The following is an 18,474-nucleotide window of genomic DNA, read 5'->3' on the forward strand; positions in this document are numbered from 1 at the left end:
AAAATGTTTAGATCTCCCTCCTGAGTCCATCCCGTATGTGATAGTTCTCGCAGGGGTTCCAGCTTTGAATCGGGGAAAAAGGGAGGACTATGGTGACCTCAAAAACAAATGTATCCATTTGTTGAACTCCAATAGGCCACTTCCCTAACACGTCTCCAGCGAAATTATTTTTGCTCGACAAGTGGACTGGGTGGGGCCACGGGTAAAAAAAACATAAGGGGAGACTGTTTTGTAATTAATTTTAGGAACAGTTGGGTGGTGGATCATATCTGCAACTGGGTCCCATCATGTCCAGGAACACAAATTCAGTCTCTCCCCCTAATGTATTTCTATCCTGCCTCCCTTATCGATTATAGAGGAGGACAGTCTTGGGGGGTTTGTGATACCTTGGGTCCTAGGGTCCAGGCAGAACAAGTTGCTCGGAAGGGAGCAAACATTCATACCCCTAGAGGTGACTTGTTTCCCCTGAGTAATAGATACAGTGTTCTAGATCAAATAGACTGACGGCTAAAGAGCTGCTTGTCTCAATGCCCCAACACTGATGCACAGGGCCTATCCGTAGCACGAGACGGTCTAGAGTCAAATGTTTGTTCCATTCATTTACCCAGTCCCCAGGGGGTGGGTTAGCCAGGGAGGCTGCTAGGTGCATGGGCAGGGGAGGCAGTGGGTTCAACTCGGTTGGTGTAGTGCCTGGAGCTTCTCTAATAACAAGTCAGGAGGATGCCAGCTGTGCTGCATCCCCGTTGGAAGTGGGAAGGAATCACGATAGGGCGGTATGGGTGATGGGGCCAAGCTTGAGTGGGAATGGGAAGTTTACTGATGCCCCGCCTGTTCGGGATGACAGCTCCAATATAGCACAAAAGGAAATTCTGGGGGGGAGCCTAACAAAACTATCAAAATCCTCTCCTGGAATGTGGCTGGGATCAAAAACAAACTGTCGTGCCCAGACTGGGGATCGTTTGTGGAGAAATACGATGTCTTTCTATTTCTGGAGACATGGGCGCTGGAAGATATTCAGAGGAGAGGGTTCTCCACCTTCAGTACTTTGGCAACAACGAAGGGTAGGGGCAGACCTTCAGGGGGATTAAGCATCTGGGTGGGTATTCACCTGGGTGCTAATGCAGTGCAGATTCCAACTAGCTCTCCCGATGTGCAGTGTATCCTCCTAACACTTCCAGAAAATAGACAAACTGCCCTAATAAACATCTATTCATGGCCTACCCAGAGTGGGAAGGAGTCTGGAGTTATCGACCAACTTAGGCAGTTCATTTTAACCCTTAATCCAGCAGTCACTCTAATAGTGGGAGGAGGCTTTACCTGCCAGTTTGAGCCCCTCTCCGATGTAAGTAAAGACGGCCCAGACGATGAGGACCAGCATTGGTATATCCCGGAACCTCAGATTCCGGTAGTTAGAGCATGGGTTGGTGCTCCAAATTAACTCTCTCACTTTCTTGTCCTCTCTCAGGGCCTGCAATGGGAGGACAAAATCGGATAGACCTGGCCGAATGACCTTTAATAGAGAAGGGCAAAACTTCATTCTTGATTATATCCTGGTGGAATCCAGAACATGGGACATGGTCCTGGATTTCCAGATCTATCCTAGGAAAGATAGTGACCATAACCCTCTTGTTATGACACTCAAATCAGGGAGTTTGGGTCCGTCTAATCCAGCTTCTGAGCCCAACTCACTAGACCCTCCGCTCTCGCTAACCAACAACAGGCGGAGAGTCAAATGGCCACACATGCAAGCATCCCCCAAAAAACTTGCTAATATATACCAAAGGGTAAAGCAATGTCGGCTTATGCACAAGCGGGTCATCCTAAAAGAAAAGAAAGAGTGGGAAGCTGATAATTGGGAAGATCTTAGAATTGTACTCAAGTCCAAAGTCCAAAGATTCGAAATCTTTTTGGACAATTGTTAGTTGTGGGAGCAGAGCGGGCAAAATGGCAACTGAACCAAATATAGCTGTGGCAGCCTGGGAAGCACACTTCGGAGCTCTGTATGCATTTTCGAGCGATGATGGCCCCGCAATCCAACTCTCAGGCCTCCTCCATGAGCATCGGCTAGAGGGGGTCTGGGAGATCACCTCCTCGGAGGTGGAAGCTGCTATTTTTAAATTAGTACCTAATAAGGCACCCGGTTTAGATAAGTTACCGGGGGACTTATTCCGGTCTGAACCGAAAATATGGGCTCCATATTTACATGTTCTTTTTAATGCCATACTAAAAGGCACGGATCCCCGGATACCTGGCGCGGTGCGGAAATAGTCCCTATCTACAAAAATGGCTGTCCTCTTAAACCGTCTAATTACAGGCCCATCAGCCTGATAGATGTCACTCAAAAATTGATGGGACGGATTATTTTAGACAGAGTACAGAGCTGGATGGAGGAAAATTAGATTTTAACCCCTTATCAGGCTGGTTTCAAGATGAGTACATCGACTGTGGACCAGATATTTAGACTCCAGGTTTTATACTGGAAAACGGTGAGTGTGGAGGGTGGCAGCCTCTACATGATCTTCGTTGACCTGCGGTCAGTGTTTGACCTGGTCCCCAGGGACAAATTGTGGAGTGTACTACTTGAACTTGGTCTACCACCTTACCTCTTGAATGTGTTAATAAGGCTCCATATTGGTACTTACGCGCAAGTTAGGTGGAGGAAGCACGGCAAATTGTCAGCCCGCTTCCCGGTGAACCAGGGGGTGCGCCAGGGGTGTGTCCTGGCCCCCACCTTGTTCTGCCTTTACATAAATGGGCTCATCAACCACCTCCTTGGAGCAAAGGACATTGATGCTCCGAGGTTAGTTACAGGTTGGGTGCCCGCTTTGATGTTCACGGACGACACTTTGTTGTTGTCAAAGACATCAACGGGCATCCAACGAACCTTGGATGGTTTTGCTGACTTTTATGCAACCAGGGGCCTGGAGATAAACTTAGATAAAACTAAGTTTATGATTTTTAACCCTCCCAGGCAGACACGTCCGAATCCCCTTCTGGGTGGAATCCCATTGGAGCGAGTTAAGACCTTCGAGTATTTGGGCATCACTTTGGGAGAACATCTGGAATGGGACACTCAGCTAGCGAAGGCTGTACTCTAGTTAACTAAAGTGGTGGGGGGATTCAGAAACTGCATAGAGAGTCTGAGTTCAAGCCTGCTGCTCCTGTCATTGAAATTTATAATTTACAGGCCAGATCGGCCGCTTTGTATGGAGTCGAACTTTGTGGACACCAAAAATCCACTAACCTCGCGAAGGTAGAACACTCATTTATGAGGAATTTGTTGGGTCTCCCAGTGAGTACTCCGCTTGAACCCCTCCGCATGGACCTAGGGCTTCTCCCTATTGAGGAGGATATGGCACTACACCCTTTAACGTACTGGAAAAGACTATGTTCCGTGCCTGAACTTGTTTGTTACAAAAATGAATTCTGGGAAATTTGGGATGTATTGAAAAGCAAGAAAATCTCGTGATTAACTCATATCAAGGCAACTAGTACCAGGATTGGTCTACCGGAGCTCTGGGAAACTCCTGATGTAGCCTGCCCAGCGCTAACCAAGGCTGATCTGGTTTGCCATTTTAGGCACCACAATTTAGCATCCCTCCATGCGAGTTCTGAGGGGGGAAGACTGACCACCAAGTTTCTCCAAGTTAAAGTAGACTACAAAAAGGAAGAATTTTTAGATCTGATTTACCCTTCACTAGCAAGAAAACTATACATGCAATTTAGGTTGGGTACTCTTCCACTGTAAATGGGACAGTAACAAGAGCACGGACTGCCCAGCTTGCAAATACTACTTGGAAAATGAAACCCGTGTCCTTTTCTTCTGCTCAGCGTATCAGGCTGTACGCAAACGTTGGGTGATACCAATCTGCAGAAATCTAGGCTTTCGTCAGTGTGCCCAAGCATTTAGAGTCCTAAAGTACGACACCCAGCCTCCATTATCTTTGCCGTCTCGCATTTTTTGAATGGAATGTGGCATAGACGTAGGAAATGTATTAATGAAGCAATTGGACAGTAGGAACTATTTCTGTTTTAAAATGTAATGAATTATCTTGATAAATAATCAAATGTTTAATCTGGTTTTATGCTATTGGATGGAGTTATAGCTCTAATTCTCCAAATATGTGTATTTTATGATGAGTTTGAATCTGTATTCTGTATTGGTTTTATTATTTTAATTCCTGCTATGTACGTATTTTATCGTGTACTTTTACGGTCCATTGCGACCGAAATAAAGTTATCGAAAGAAAAGAATTTCAACTCACTAGTGCTTTCCAAATTTGTGTGACTTTTAAATAGCAATAAGTATAGCCTCCTGTGTGGGGGGGCGGAGCTAGCCGCGGCCGATGGCGGACGCGTGAGACAGACGCTCCGCACTCAAGCCCTGAAAATCCGTCAAATATCCTGCTTGCAAGGGCCGTGGTGGGTCCCAGGGGCAGCTACATAACACCCGGTCCTTCCAATGCAGGCTCCTGGAAGAGCGGAGCTGTTGTGAGCGGCAGCAACCCGCGCGGCCGCCGAGGCACAGCTCGCGGACCAGGCCGTAATCCCCGCTAGAACACGCTAGACCTCAAGCAGACTACAACACCTACCCTTACAGTGGGACATTGCAGCGGGGGGGTGAAAAGGGGCGATAAAGAAGGCAGGCCGATCACAGCAACGTGTGCAACAGAAAGAGACAGACAGTCCAGTGCCCCCTCCACCCGCTGTGGAGACCGGTAAGGTGGCCAGCGAGGAGCCCTGACAACACTACCCTGCTACGATCCAACTCCCGAGTCGCGGTGGTCAGGATGGGCAAGGGCGACAAAACCCAATCTAAGTTGCCTTTTGAACAGCGCCGCACCAGAGCCCCGGAGACGCAGACCACGGAGTCGGACTCGCAGGAGAAAGCGGCTGAAACCACGATCTACACAGACATCAAGACACTGCTGGTGTCCATGGAAAAAGGCATTCAAGACAGCATAGCGTCGCTTGGCTCCAAAATAGACGCATTATCATACCGCATGGACCGCATGACTGAGAGAGTCGACAAACATGCAGAGAGAATAGACATGGCGGAGAGGCGCATAAATGAGGCCGAAGAAGCGCAAACAGAACAGGATAAATTCCTAAAGCAACAAGATAGGATCCTGCAAGTAATACAAGAGAAGTCGGAGGATTTGGAGGCCCGCTCTCGTAGATCGAACATACGGATCACAGGAGTTCCGGAGACCACACAAGCAGGCAAAATGGAGCTCTTCGTCGAAAAATTGCTGACTACGCTGCTGGGAGCGGAGGTGTTCTCGCCGATGTTTGTGGTAGAAAGAGCACACCGGACACTGGGCCCGCGTCCGCAATCGGGAGCGCCCCCAAGGCCGATCATAGCAAAACTCCTGAATTATAGAGACAGAGATGCAGCCTTACGGGTGGCCTGCGAGAGGGAAAGTTGCGATATGAGGGCTCCGACATTTCTCTATACCCGGACTTCACCGCGAAGGTACAGGAGGAACGCAGACACTTCGCCCCGTATAAGAGACAGCTTCGCGATCTAAGCTTGGATTATGCTATGCTCTACCCGGCGAAATTGAGAATTAATAGACAAGGCCATTCTCACATTTTCACGAATCCCAAGGACCTGCTAAAGGCACAGAGAGTCTGGACAAAGGAACGCACAGGCAACCCTAAGAATCAGAATGGCGAGGAGGACTCGGGTGGTTCGTTGGATAAGCAGGACTAGGACTACTGCCACCATGGGAGAGTGGACACTACTTAGGCAGCGCACAGCTAAAGGAGTTCCTTGCCATGATCTAACGCTCAGATGAGGCTATATGGATATTAACAATTCACTGGGCTGCTCCAGCCTATATCCCGGTATGCTGATATGAAGATTCTGGAGAGGCCGTGATGCTGGTGAGACTGTTTATGTTTAGACTTTCCAAGCCGCGCCTTGCGCCGGCGCATCTGACTAAATGTTGTGCGGGAGCGAAGTTCGGGAGGGTGTGAGCCTACGCCCTGGCTTACTACACTCCGGCTGGGAGGCATGAGATTTTGCCGACACATTATAGCTGTCACTCTGGGCCCAGGCGGCGGGCGCTGGCATAACTCCTGTAGGGCTTGAGCAGTGGGAGTGGCGCCAGGGGGGTCACTGCCCGGAGAATCGACCGACACAACTGGCTACCTCGGCCCCCGCGCTTTGGGCTCTGTTGATCCCACTTTTGGGCTGTTTGATGATAAGGAAGGTTGTTGGCGTGGGGGTTTTCACCATGCTGGGCCAAGTTGGGGAAGGGCTGCTGTGGGAGGGGGGTGGGGGGATTGAGGGACATTCTTCTTCAGAGTATACAAATTTTTCCGAAGTTTGCTTTGTACTGTTGGGGAAATTGCAGAATCTGACGCAGCACTCACCACAGTTTGCACACACAGACAAACACATGCTTGCTAACGATACACCCTCGAGGAGTAATGGCTAACAACAATCTAGAGGACACAGATACACGCACTCCTACACTTTCTATTCTCACCAGGAATATCAGAGGCCTAAATGACCACTGCAAAGTTAGGAAAGTACTTAGCTACCTACAGCGCCAGCACGTTGACATAGCTCTGCTTCAAGAGACACACCTCCCTCTACATAACCGCATGCTCCGTAGCAGAGTGTTGGAGGGCAACATTTCGGCTGCAGGGTTTACCACCAGCTCTAGGGGGGTCCTGACGTGGGTTAACCCAAAATCCAAGCTGCAGCAACACACGCTAGAAGCGGATCTCAATGGGAGATTTGTCATATCCAGGTCCACCGGCCCACTTATGGACTTGACGGTGGCCAATACTTATGGCCCTAACTTTGACTCACCGGACTTCTACAGATCGCTCACTGCCAAGATTAAATGCCTACACAATGGGACCCAAGTGCTATGAGAAGGAGGCATCAACTTAGTGATGGATCCGACCTTAGACAGGTCCTCAGGCCCCCACCGCAGACCTACGGCCGCTGCCTTGGAGCTGCAAAACACAGTCACCTGCCTCGACCTGGGGGATGTATGGCGGTCTAGGAATACACAACAGGGAGGCTATACGCACTTCTCTGCCTTTCACAACATCCACACCAGAATAGACTACTTGCTGACCTCTTGGTCTTTGTTAAACAGGGTGAAAGACTGCAGGGTCTTGCCTAGAACCTTATCAGATCATTCACCAGTTCTAATGGGCATTTCCTTGCCGGGCAAGCGCATTCCACCGTTTACCTGGCGGTTCCCTCCACACTCCTTGTTGGACCCAGTGTTTAAGGCATAGACACATTTTTTGAAACAAACATAGGATCGGTTGAGAGCCTTCAGACAGTGTGGGAAGCCTTTAAGGTATATATCAGAGGGGTGGCGATAGCCAAGTACTCGGGTATCCTTAGGGGAATCAGGCGACGGCTGGCAGACATTGAGGGGAAGCTCGCAGTACTGGAGCGCAAACAGGCTCTCCATGCGGAAGATGCAGTGAGCGCGGACATTAAGACATTGTTGGCAGAGTACCATGAGGAGGCGGACAGAGAGGTATGCCACATGAGTAAATACTCCACGGCACGGGTGTATGGGGAAGGAGAGCGCCCGAGCGCGGTGTTAGCCAACCTCATGAAGGGGGTGCGACCACGTCATCATATACCTGGGGTACACACAGCGTCCGGTACTCTTGTCACAGATGAGAAAGAAATTGCTGACACCTTCAAATCTTATTACTCGGTACTGTACTCCTCGAAAGAGGGCGACATGGAAGAGGAAATAGATGACTACTTAAGCCATATAAAAATCCCTGCTCTGGCTGACCACGAAAGGGAATTCCTGATGCAGCCGATAGAAAACGACGAAATATTAGAAGCTCTGGCAAGTATGAAATCGGGTAGCGCTCCAGGAGCAGATGGCTTGACGGCCGGTTTCTATAAAACTTTTAAAGAGCAACTGCTCCCACACTTGTCGACCCTATTTGACGAAATATGTGAGGAGGGAGAAATACCGCACTCAATGAGGGAGGCCCTCTTGGTGGCCATACTGAAACCGGGCATACCTCAGGAGGAGTGCAGTTCTTATAGGCCACTGTCGTTACTTAATGTTGACACCAAACTATACGCCAAGGTACTGGCCACTCGGCTGGCCCTATTGATGGACGGTCTGGTTGCCCCGGAGCAGGCGGGGTTTGTCCCGGGCAGGAACCTAGTATATAACATACGCACTGTCTTGGGTGTAATCCAACACGTCAGGCCGGACGTAAAAGCGCTGGCTGTCTTCCTAGACATGAAAAAGGCCTTTGACTCAGTGGAGTGGCCATTCATGAGTAGGGTACTGCAGTGTATGGGGCTAGGACGACCTTTCCTGCACATGATAGGGGCGCTGTATAATGGACCGAGAGCGAGGCTCCGAATAGGAGACCTGGTGACAGATCCATTACCTATAAGCAGAGGCACTAGACAGGGGTGTCCGCTCTCGCCCCTCCTATACGCCCTGGTAGCGTAGCCGCCGGCCTGCTCGTTGCGCGAATACCACGGCCACGAAGGTATAGGTTTTTCGGACTACAATATAACGGTCTCAATGTACGCAGATGACACCCTGCTATACATACGTGACCCGGATAACAACTTGTCGTCAGTACTCCGAGAAGTGGTGCGGTTTGGGGCGCTCTCTGGGCTGCGGGTCAACTGGACCAAGTCAATTGCTTTCCCGCTCACACCACTCACGCAACAGACACAGATGGAGTACCCCCTACAGTGGACCACAGATACGGTTCGGTACTTAGGAATACACTTGCACACGGACTCCGACATTCTCCTCAGGGCCAACTACAGCACTGCGGTGAGCAGACTGGAGGACGATGTAGAACGATGGAGCAAACTCCCAATATCCCTGATGGGACACATATCTATAATGAAGATGGTGGTGCTCCCGAGGTTCTTATTCCTGTTCCTTACATTACCAATAGTCCTTCCCAAATCCTTCTTTAAGCGACTACAGCAGCAGCTGACGAAACTAGCTTGGGCGGCTGGTCAGCCACGTGTTCAATGGAAGACACTCATTATGCCATACGAATTGGGCGGGTTGGGGGCGCCAGATATGGAGGCGTACTACAGAACGGCGCAGGCGGCACACTTGCATACATGGGTGCACGGGGACAGGAACATACCCCATGTACGTATGGAAAAAAAAATCGCGCAGCCGGATAGTCTCCCCCACACAGTCTTCAGAGAATTGGACCGTAGAACAGGCATACTTGACTCACTGACTGCCACCAACCACGCATGGCACAGCCTCTTACAAATGCAGGGAGGGGCACTATTGTACTCACCCATAATGCCGATTGACTGGGCTAGATAGATCCCGCCGCTATTGGAAAAGGGAGTAATTGCTGCTAGGCACACACTGAACATACATACGGCAGGAGACCTGTTTACGGACGGCATAGTCAAGACATGGGAGCAGGCCTTAGGCACGGCTGAGCCGCCACCCCTACTGACACGGTTTCAGTACCACAGAGTGCGCAGCGCATTGGGCGAGCTATTGGGAGAGGACTTGGCGGAACCCCCCGAGGTCCCTGAACTCTCGCACGTACTCAAAACCACTGCACCCAGCGGACTGCTGTCCAGCCTATATAAACTCACACAAACACCCACCCGGTACCCATACTCCAGGGCGAGGCTAGCATGGCAGGCTGACTTGGACCTGACACTGGATGATAGCACATGGAGCTATTGCTGCACAATCACTAAGAAGGTCTCTCTAAATGGCAGACATAGATTGATTCATTTCAAATTCTTAAATAGAGTATACTACACTCCTGCACGACTCTTCAAATATGGCTTGAGGGACACAGCGGACTGTAAGAGGTGCAGCGCCCCGGAGGCGGACTTCATGCACATGGCGTGGCAGTGCCCGGGAGTATGGGAGTTCTGGGAGAAAATATTTGCTGAAATAAGTGCACTGACTGAGGTTGAGATCGCCCCGGACCCCCTGGTTGCGCTATTGGGTTTCACTAAAAGACTACCCAGAGCTATCAGGCGGCTGGCTGATATGGGCCTTCTTATGGCTCGTAGAGTGCTGGCTTGCTGTTGGATGAGGGGCCCCTTACCAAACCTGAAGCGCTGGGAGCGAGACATGCTCTACTGCTGCACCCAATCCGAAAATTACAGCGAGCTGCAGCCCCCCACCAGTAGGCCCAAGAATTTCTGGAGTCTCTATCACGCATATGTGACGGGCAAGAGCGCTGATGACACTCCGACATCCCCACAGGTCGAGGGTTAAGATGGTGTATGCGGGGAGCGATGCTGGCCTAGCTCTAGCTAGTAAACTACAGTAATGAGTCTGTCACAATGCCTGATATTAACCATGAGATACGAGACTAAGGAGCAACGCCGCCTGCCCTCTGTATGGGTTGTTGGCTAAATGGCTGTGTATCTTACTGACAATGCTAATGTTATACTGCCAAATGACTGATGGTAGTGCGCGATAGTCGGATCAGGGGGGAGGGGGTCTTTACTGGGGTGTAAGAATGTAACTAGATGTACTTATTTTGGAATTGAAACAATAAAAAAGATTAATAAAAAAAAGTATAGCCTCCTGTTTCAGTGTCTTTATGCATAATAAATCCCTTTTCGGGTGGTGTAGTAACCCCTTAATCATCTATAATTTAAACATGGCAATAATCAGCATAATATAAATTATCTTCCTCCCAAAATCACATTTAAGGGATGTCTTGGCCTCCGGGACAAAGAAGAGGAGCTCTGTCTTACCATCGTTACATTTGAGTTGGTTATTTGATAACCATCTAAATTCTGCATTCAGGCACTTGCGGATTTTGTCACCAGGGAAGGCCTCACCCTTCCCCCAGGAGAAAAGGAGATGGGTGTCATCAGCATATGAAACTACTTTTGCACCCCAAAGTTCCACCAAAGGGGCCATGGGGGAGAAAGATAAATGTTAAATAGCATAGAGCTGAGCCCTGTGGCACTCCAACCTCAATTTTGCTGGAGGTGGTGGAAAAGGGGCTACACCAAACCTCTTGACCTCTATCTTCCAATAACGAGACAAGCCACTGCCAAGCCTACCCTGTGATCCCGATGGACTGTAAATGGGCTAGGAGGATGGAGTGAGATATGGTTTTGAACACTGCCGATAGATCGAGTAACACCAGCAGCGCTCTATCACCTCAGTCAGTACAAAGGCGGATGGAATTGAGTACTTCCAGCATCATGGAGTCTTGAGGTGTAGAAGGCACTATGGGTGATTTTATAGATATGTATAAATGTTTTTGTAATACTGTCAAATAGGCATTACATATGAGTGATGTATTTAGGGCGAGGCTAGCATGGCAGGCTGACTTGGACCTGACACTGGATGATAGCACATGGAGCTATTGCTGCACAATCACTAAGAAGGTCTCTCTAAATGGCAGACATAGATTGATTCATTTCAAATTCTTAAATAGAGTATACTACACTCCTGCACGACTCTTCAAATATGGCTTGAGGGACACAGCGGACTGTAAGAGGTGCAGCGCCCCGGAGGCGGACTTCATGCACATGGCGTGGCAGTGCCCGGGAGTATGGGAGTTCTGGGAGAAAATATTTGCTGAAATAAGTGCACTGACTGAGGTTGAGATCGCCCCGGACCCCCTGGTTGCGCTATTGGGTTTCACTAAAAGACTACCCAGAGCTATCAGGCGGCTGGCTGATATGGGCCTTCTTATGGCTCGTAGAGTGCTGGCTTGCTGTTGGATGAGGGGCCCCTTACCAAACCTGAAGCGCTGGGAGCGAGACATGCTCTACTGCTGCACCCAATCCGAAAATTACAGCGAGCTGCAGCCCCCCACCAGTAGGCCCAAGAATTTCTGGAGTCTCTATCACGCATATGTGACGGGCAAGAGCGCTGATGACACTCCGACATCCCCACAGGTCGAGGGTTAAGATGGTGTATGCGGGGAGCGATGCTGGCCTAGCTCTAGCTAGTAAACTACAGTAATGAGTCTGTCACAATGCCTGATATTAACCATGAGATACGAGACTAAGGAGCAACGCCGCCTGCCCTCTGTATGGGTTGTTGGCTAAATGGCTGTGTATCTTACTGACAATGCTAATGTTATACTGCCAAATGACTGATGGTAGTGCGCGATAGTCGGATCAGGGGGGAGGGGGTCTTTACTGGGGTGTAAGAATGTAACTAGATGTACTTATTTTGGAATTGAAACAATAAAAAAGATTAATAAAAAAAAGTATAGCCTCCTGTTTCAGTGTCTTTATGCATAATAAATCCCTTTTCGGGTGGTGTAGTAACCCCTAAATCATCTATAATTTAAACATGGCAATAATCAGCATAATATAAATTATCTTCCTCCCAAAATCACATTTAAGGGATGTCTTGGCCTCCGGGACAAAGAAGAGGAGCTCTGTCTTACCATCGTTACATTTGAGTTGGTTATTTGATAACCATCTAAATTCTGCATTCAGGCACTTGCGGATTTTGTCACCAGGGAAGGCCTCACCCTTCCCCCAGGAGAAAAGGAGATGGTGTCATCAGCATATGAAACTACTTTTGCACCCCAAAGTTCCACCAAAGGGGCCATGGGGGAGAAAGATAAATGTTAAATAGCATAGAGCTGAGCCCTGTGGCACTCCAACCTCAATTTTGCTGGAGGTGGTGGCAAAGGGGCTACACCAAACCTCTTGACCTCTATCTTCCAATAACGAGACAAGCCACTGCCAAGCCTACCCTGTGATCCCGATGGACTGTAAATGGGCTAGGAGGATGGAGTGAGATATGGTTTTGAACACTGCCGATAGATCGAGTAACACCAGCAGCGCTCTATCACCTCAGTCAGTACGAAGGCGGATGGAATTGAGTACTTCCAGCATCATGGAGTCTTGAGGTGTAGAAGGCACTATGGGTGATTTTATAGATATGTATAAATGTTTTTGTAATACTGTCAAATAGGCATTACATATGAGTGATGTATTTATCTTTTCATTTGATTTACAGCCTTGATGAAGTCCAAAGAGGACTAAATGTGTTGGCTGGGCTGATTGGAAAATTTCTTGTATTGAAAAATCAATGAAAGTTGGAAACTGGACGCATTCTTAAGACTCCTGACAACTGAATCTCATTTTTTGTTCATCATTGTTATATTTGATATATAGATACACATATGGATAGATTGATAGACAGACAGATATACAGATAAAATGATAGATAGATAGATAGATAGATAGATAGATAGATAGATAGATAGATAGATAGATAGATAGATAGATAGATAGATAGATAGATAGATAGATAGATGGATGGATGGATGGATGGATGGATGGATGGATGGATGGATGGATGGATGGATGGATGGATGGAAAGATAGATAGATAGATAGATAGATAGATAGATAGATAGATAGATAGATAGATAGATAGATAGATAGATAGATAGATAGATAGATAGATAGATAGATAGATAGATAGATAGATAGATAGATAGATAGACAGATTGATAGAGTGATAGATTCTTACTGATACAAATAGCTAAACATCACACTGGTACTTTGACTGACTGCACCCCTGCCTTACCCACCAGAGTGAGATGGGCTTGACTCAAATTCCACAAAGAGCTTTCGTGAAAAAACAGGCCTTTCCTTTCTCTAATGTCAAACAATTTTAATTGACAAAAGTAAAACAGAGGAAGACAAATCAAACTGAAATAACGGAACAGCAAAACATGAAACAATTGGCAAAAGGCTTCCAAATACTTCCTAGAAAAATGAAATAATTGATGGGTTTTTTATTTATTTTACAAATTGTTGCCTAATCCCATTAAATGACCTGTAGATCCTTGACAAATACTATCAGGCATTATTGCCTAATAAATTGTCAGTATAGTGTGGAATATGCAAACCTCAGGTTCCTTGTTTAAGATTTTTCCGTTCCACTTACACTAATTATACAATTTCTTTTGACTTTATATTGTAAGCCAGCTCTTAACGTACCATGAAGATAGAACTTATATGACTAAATGACATGAAGCACTTGATTATTTAATTTTAGCACTTAATTAAACATTATATTGTTATCATTTAATTAGGTGGAAATGAAGTATGAGAAGATATTGAAAATCATTTTGCGACCAGACTAGCTTTAAGGAAAGTGAAAGAATTATTACTTTTAATTAAAAGAGAACTTTGGATAGCTGTTCGGTGTTTCTTTACCGAAAGAGTGTGGATGCTGCTACTGAGTCTTTGCACCCTGCATTACCTGAAACATTCATTTTGTGCTTCAGAACAACAACTAATTTATTTAAACATGTGGGCCATGGTACATATTGTGCATCAAACTACCTTGGTCAGGCACCACCTGCAAACCTCGAAAGAATGCCTGTCACGAGCATAGTGGAGGCGAGAGAGTGGAAATTATAGAAAATGTCCTTATGCTCTTGAGTATGTGGGCCATCTAGGTGCCTGGCGAGCATAGTCATGAGCTGGGACAAATGTACTGAGAAAGAGCAAATGTGTAAGCTGTATACAATGGGCAAACCAAATCTTATTAAAGGAGGGATGTGCATTCGTATCCACATTAGGCTAATGAAATAAGCACCATCACATGGGGTTCTAGTTCACTTAAAACATTTTGAAAGAATGCACAGCATATGAGAACAAAGAACATAAACTGCAGATTCTCATTTAGGAAATAGAGCTGCCTTCAAAAACCTCATTCTAAGTACAAGGAATCATGAACCTCAATTCACCAAAATGCCTGGGGTGACGCAAGTGACATGACACCCATTTACCTTTACTTTCACTCACACACACATTCTTAGGCATAGGCACAGATTCACACATACACACACTCGCTCTCACATAAACACACTCTCACCCGCAAGCACGCACAAAACATAAATGTAAACAAATTTTGTATTTACCTTATCTGCCAGGGAGGGTAACAGTCCAGCTAATTGTAATCCACTATTTATTACACTAATATGGCCTCATTTATGAAAACTGTTGCATCTCTGTGACAAAACAGTGATGCAACAGTTTTCCCTGTGCCATCCTTGTGACATGATGGATGCGCCGTATTTAATGTATGGCGCTCCATGTCACAAGGAATTACAGATATGTCAGTATTCCTGGCGTATCTGCAGGCGCAAAAGTGACACATTGCTGGGGTGTGTCTGAGATTAGACGCAACCCCAACAATGTGTCCTTTCACATAGGGCAAGCCCCATGGAAAAGGGCCTGTGCCAGTCTTACGCCTACTGTGAGGCAAGCGCAAGATATTGACACAGTAGCGTCCTAGAAGTGTCGCAGTGAAATCTCATAGATTTCAATGTGCCACTTCTACGACCCTTTATTGCGGGGGAACACCCACCCTGTATACATTATACCTTTTGCAGGTATAATGTAGCGCAGGCCTTTACAAAGTGACACATCTGCTTAGATGTGTCACTTTGTGAACATGAAGCAACATGGTGCATTATTTATGCCCCCGCAGCATCACAAAAAGTGACACAAGGGCAGTGTAAAAGTGTCACAGGCCTTCATAAATAAGGCCCATAGTGAATGATCTGATTTATACCTTCAGGGTAGTAAATAATTGACAGAAATCAAGGAAATGCGAGCCCCAACCGACTTCCATAAGGATGAGCTGCCCTTGATGTCCTGGCACTGATCATGCCACCTTTGAGGCCAGGGGTTGCAAAGGCCGTGCCAGGGGTCTTAAGGCACAAACCAGGGGTCGCAGCTACGGCCCCTGGCGACCCCTAAACAACGTCAATACAAGGAATCCTGACTTAGATCGACAATGATATAGCAAACTATACAAGTGGCAGCTCTATGATGCTCCTTTACAGTTTGTCCACAGTTTGAGGATCTATTTCCCGCGATAAGTGGAGGCCTCTCTCTGCTTTTATAACAAGGATTCTGTAGAGTTCAGCCTTTCGTGACAGTGTGTAGAAATCTATTTTCCATAACAGAGAATGTGGACCGATCCTACTGTAAAGGAGCATATTGTGGGAGGCTGTACTGAGATTATTGACTGCCGTTTGATTGCCTTTTGAGTGCTCGGATTTATCACATTTCTACACATATTAAAAGCATTAGCTCACTTAAAGACATTCCGATTTTAAGTTAATCCTGCTCAAATTGAAGATGAAGTCACAAACAGAGGCAAATGGAAAAAGAGGGAGGTGGTGAGAGAGAGAAATAGAGAAAAAAAACAGAGAGTAAATGAGAGAGAAAGAGAATAAGTGACAGGTGAGGAAATAAAAGTTAAAGAGGGAAAGCCATTGCCAGCCAGCCCCCATCCTGCCTTCTGTTTCCTCTGGTTAATATTTAAACCACCCCGGTGTGCTCTCGTAGACTCCAAGTTAACCCTCTGACACCTCCAAGATGCCCTAAGAATACACAGGCAAACTCTCAGAGTCCCTCAGACTGCCCCACCTTTAGGTGGTCCCTAATCAGTTCTTTTTGGCCATGAGAGACCCTTGGTGTACCCCCAGAGACCACAACCTTGTCTAACATGGCGAACATCAAAATGATCGCGGTACATCACAACGCATGTATTACAATGCAAGTCGTTACCACGACTTGCGCTGTTGGGTGCTTGATTTAGGAATAGTAAGATTTACTATTCCAACTCCAGCCTACGTACAGTAGGGAAGATGTTGGAATAGTAAATCTACTATTCCTTAGTCTAGAGCGCCCTCCAGCGTAAGTCGTGGTAACGACTTGTGTTGTAAAAGACGGGCCGTAATGGCACCGTGGTGTTTTGACCGCGGTGTAAAGGTTGTAGACCGTTTTTAGTCTCTACCAGCCGGTCTTTACACTCCCCCAGCCATCACTTTCAAACCCCCAGTCTGACAGTGCACACCCCAGAAGGCCCCCAAATGACCATTGTTACACCTCCAGAGACCCTCAGCTAACCCTCAGCGTTCACCTCCAAACATAACAAGCTGCCCTACTGGAAACGTCGGTGGCAGAGTGGGCTAAAGAACGGTGATGGATTAAACCCAGATCTTTTGACTGGGTGTGAGTGTTTGATTGGTTCAGATGCTCCATCCATCACCACCCCCTTTTGTACCGCTTTGTTCGACATAAGTTGGCAGGGTATGCTCAGACGTGAGTCCCTTGCTCATTTTGCCACTGGATTCAAGCTAGCCTGGCTGAAGACGGCTGAAATGCCAGAAACCGGTCCTAGAAAGCTTGTTTCCGATCCAGGGAAGGCATGGCTTGACAGTTCGGGCTGGACTATTCCCATGAGGCACAGGGTCAGACTGATTTGCATATGGCCATGTCTGAACTGGGGTGACAGAGTGGGCTAAAGAACGGTGATGGATTAAACCCAGATATTTTGACTGGGTGTGAGTTTTTGATTGGTTCAGATACTCTGTCCATCACCACCCCCTTTTGTACAACTGGAAACGTCATCAGCTTTCAGACACCACAGTTGGACCTTAGAGACCCCTTCTTCTGTCCCTATTATACTCTCAAAAATCCAGCCCTCAACTGGTCAAAATGATCTTGGTGTTTCATCACTGAGGAGGCAGGCAGGCACCCATGCAGACTGTCTCACGACTGTAGTGGCATGCCTACAATAAAATGAATGGAATTACTTTAGGAGTATATGTGATGTTACATTTTTTTTTATTTCTACATTCGATCTACAATTGTATGCCACCAGTCTAAATAAGGGTTATATAATGCATGATGTACCAGTATAGTGTTTAAAGAAAGCAAGTTTATCAATTATTCAATAATTAGCATCATACTGTTTGAATACTTATAAATACTAATATTGTTGCAGCTATATATTTTGTGTGGCTAATGCAAAAATCCTCCTGGGTTATATCAATATAAGCTAGGGTACTAGAAAGCTAGAAGGCTGATTAAAAACATTGGAATCTGACACCACAAGACGATATAAACTAGGTGTAAAATGATTTTAAACCTCTTGTAAGAAAGTACCATGGTTGCCCAAATATAGTTGTCATTTGCTGATCTTCGACGTGTTATCATTCCTCTGAAGTTGTAGAGGCTATGACTTTATTCATATATGCAATTGCACTTGTTTAGGCGACTAGCTGGGAAGCAACATGGCGCTGAGCAAAGGATGGGAGCCCTAGAGTGCCATTCAGATAGTTTACAATGAAGAAGATGACCAGTAGTACCATTGTGATAGGGGAAGTGCTCCTTGAAGATAGCTTCTACTATATGTAAAATAATAAGATATTTGTACTTTATAGTTGGGTGTATTTATAAGCAGTAGCTTGCATGGTTCCTGAGTTCTTAATATGAGGAGAAGGTGTCTCATTCTAAGTAGCCGTTCCGTAGAAGACATAATGCATGGCTGAATACACCTGATAGGTTGTCAAGTGAAGTTTTGGTTCTAAATGTATAGAATAATTTACCCAAGCTGTAGATCATAAAAAAATGTCATCACAAAGTTAGTTCCTATAGTATAGTACTAAGCACAAGACACTGAAACCTAAGGTGAAA

This window comes from Lissotriton helveticus, chromosome 3_1, assembly GCF_964261635.1.
Source record: "Lissotriton helveticus chromosome 3_1, aLisHel1.1, whole genome shotgun sequence".
NCBI lineage: Eukaryota > Metazoa > Chordata > Amphibia > Caudata > Salamandridae > Lissotriton > Lissotriton helveticus.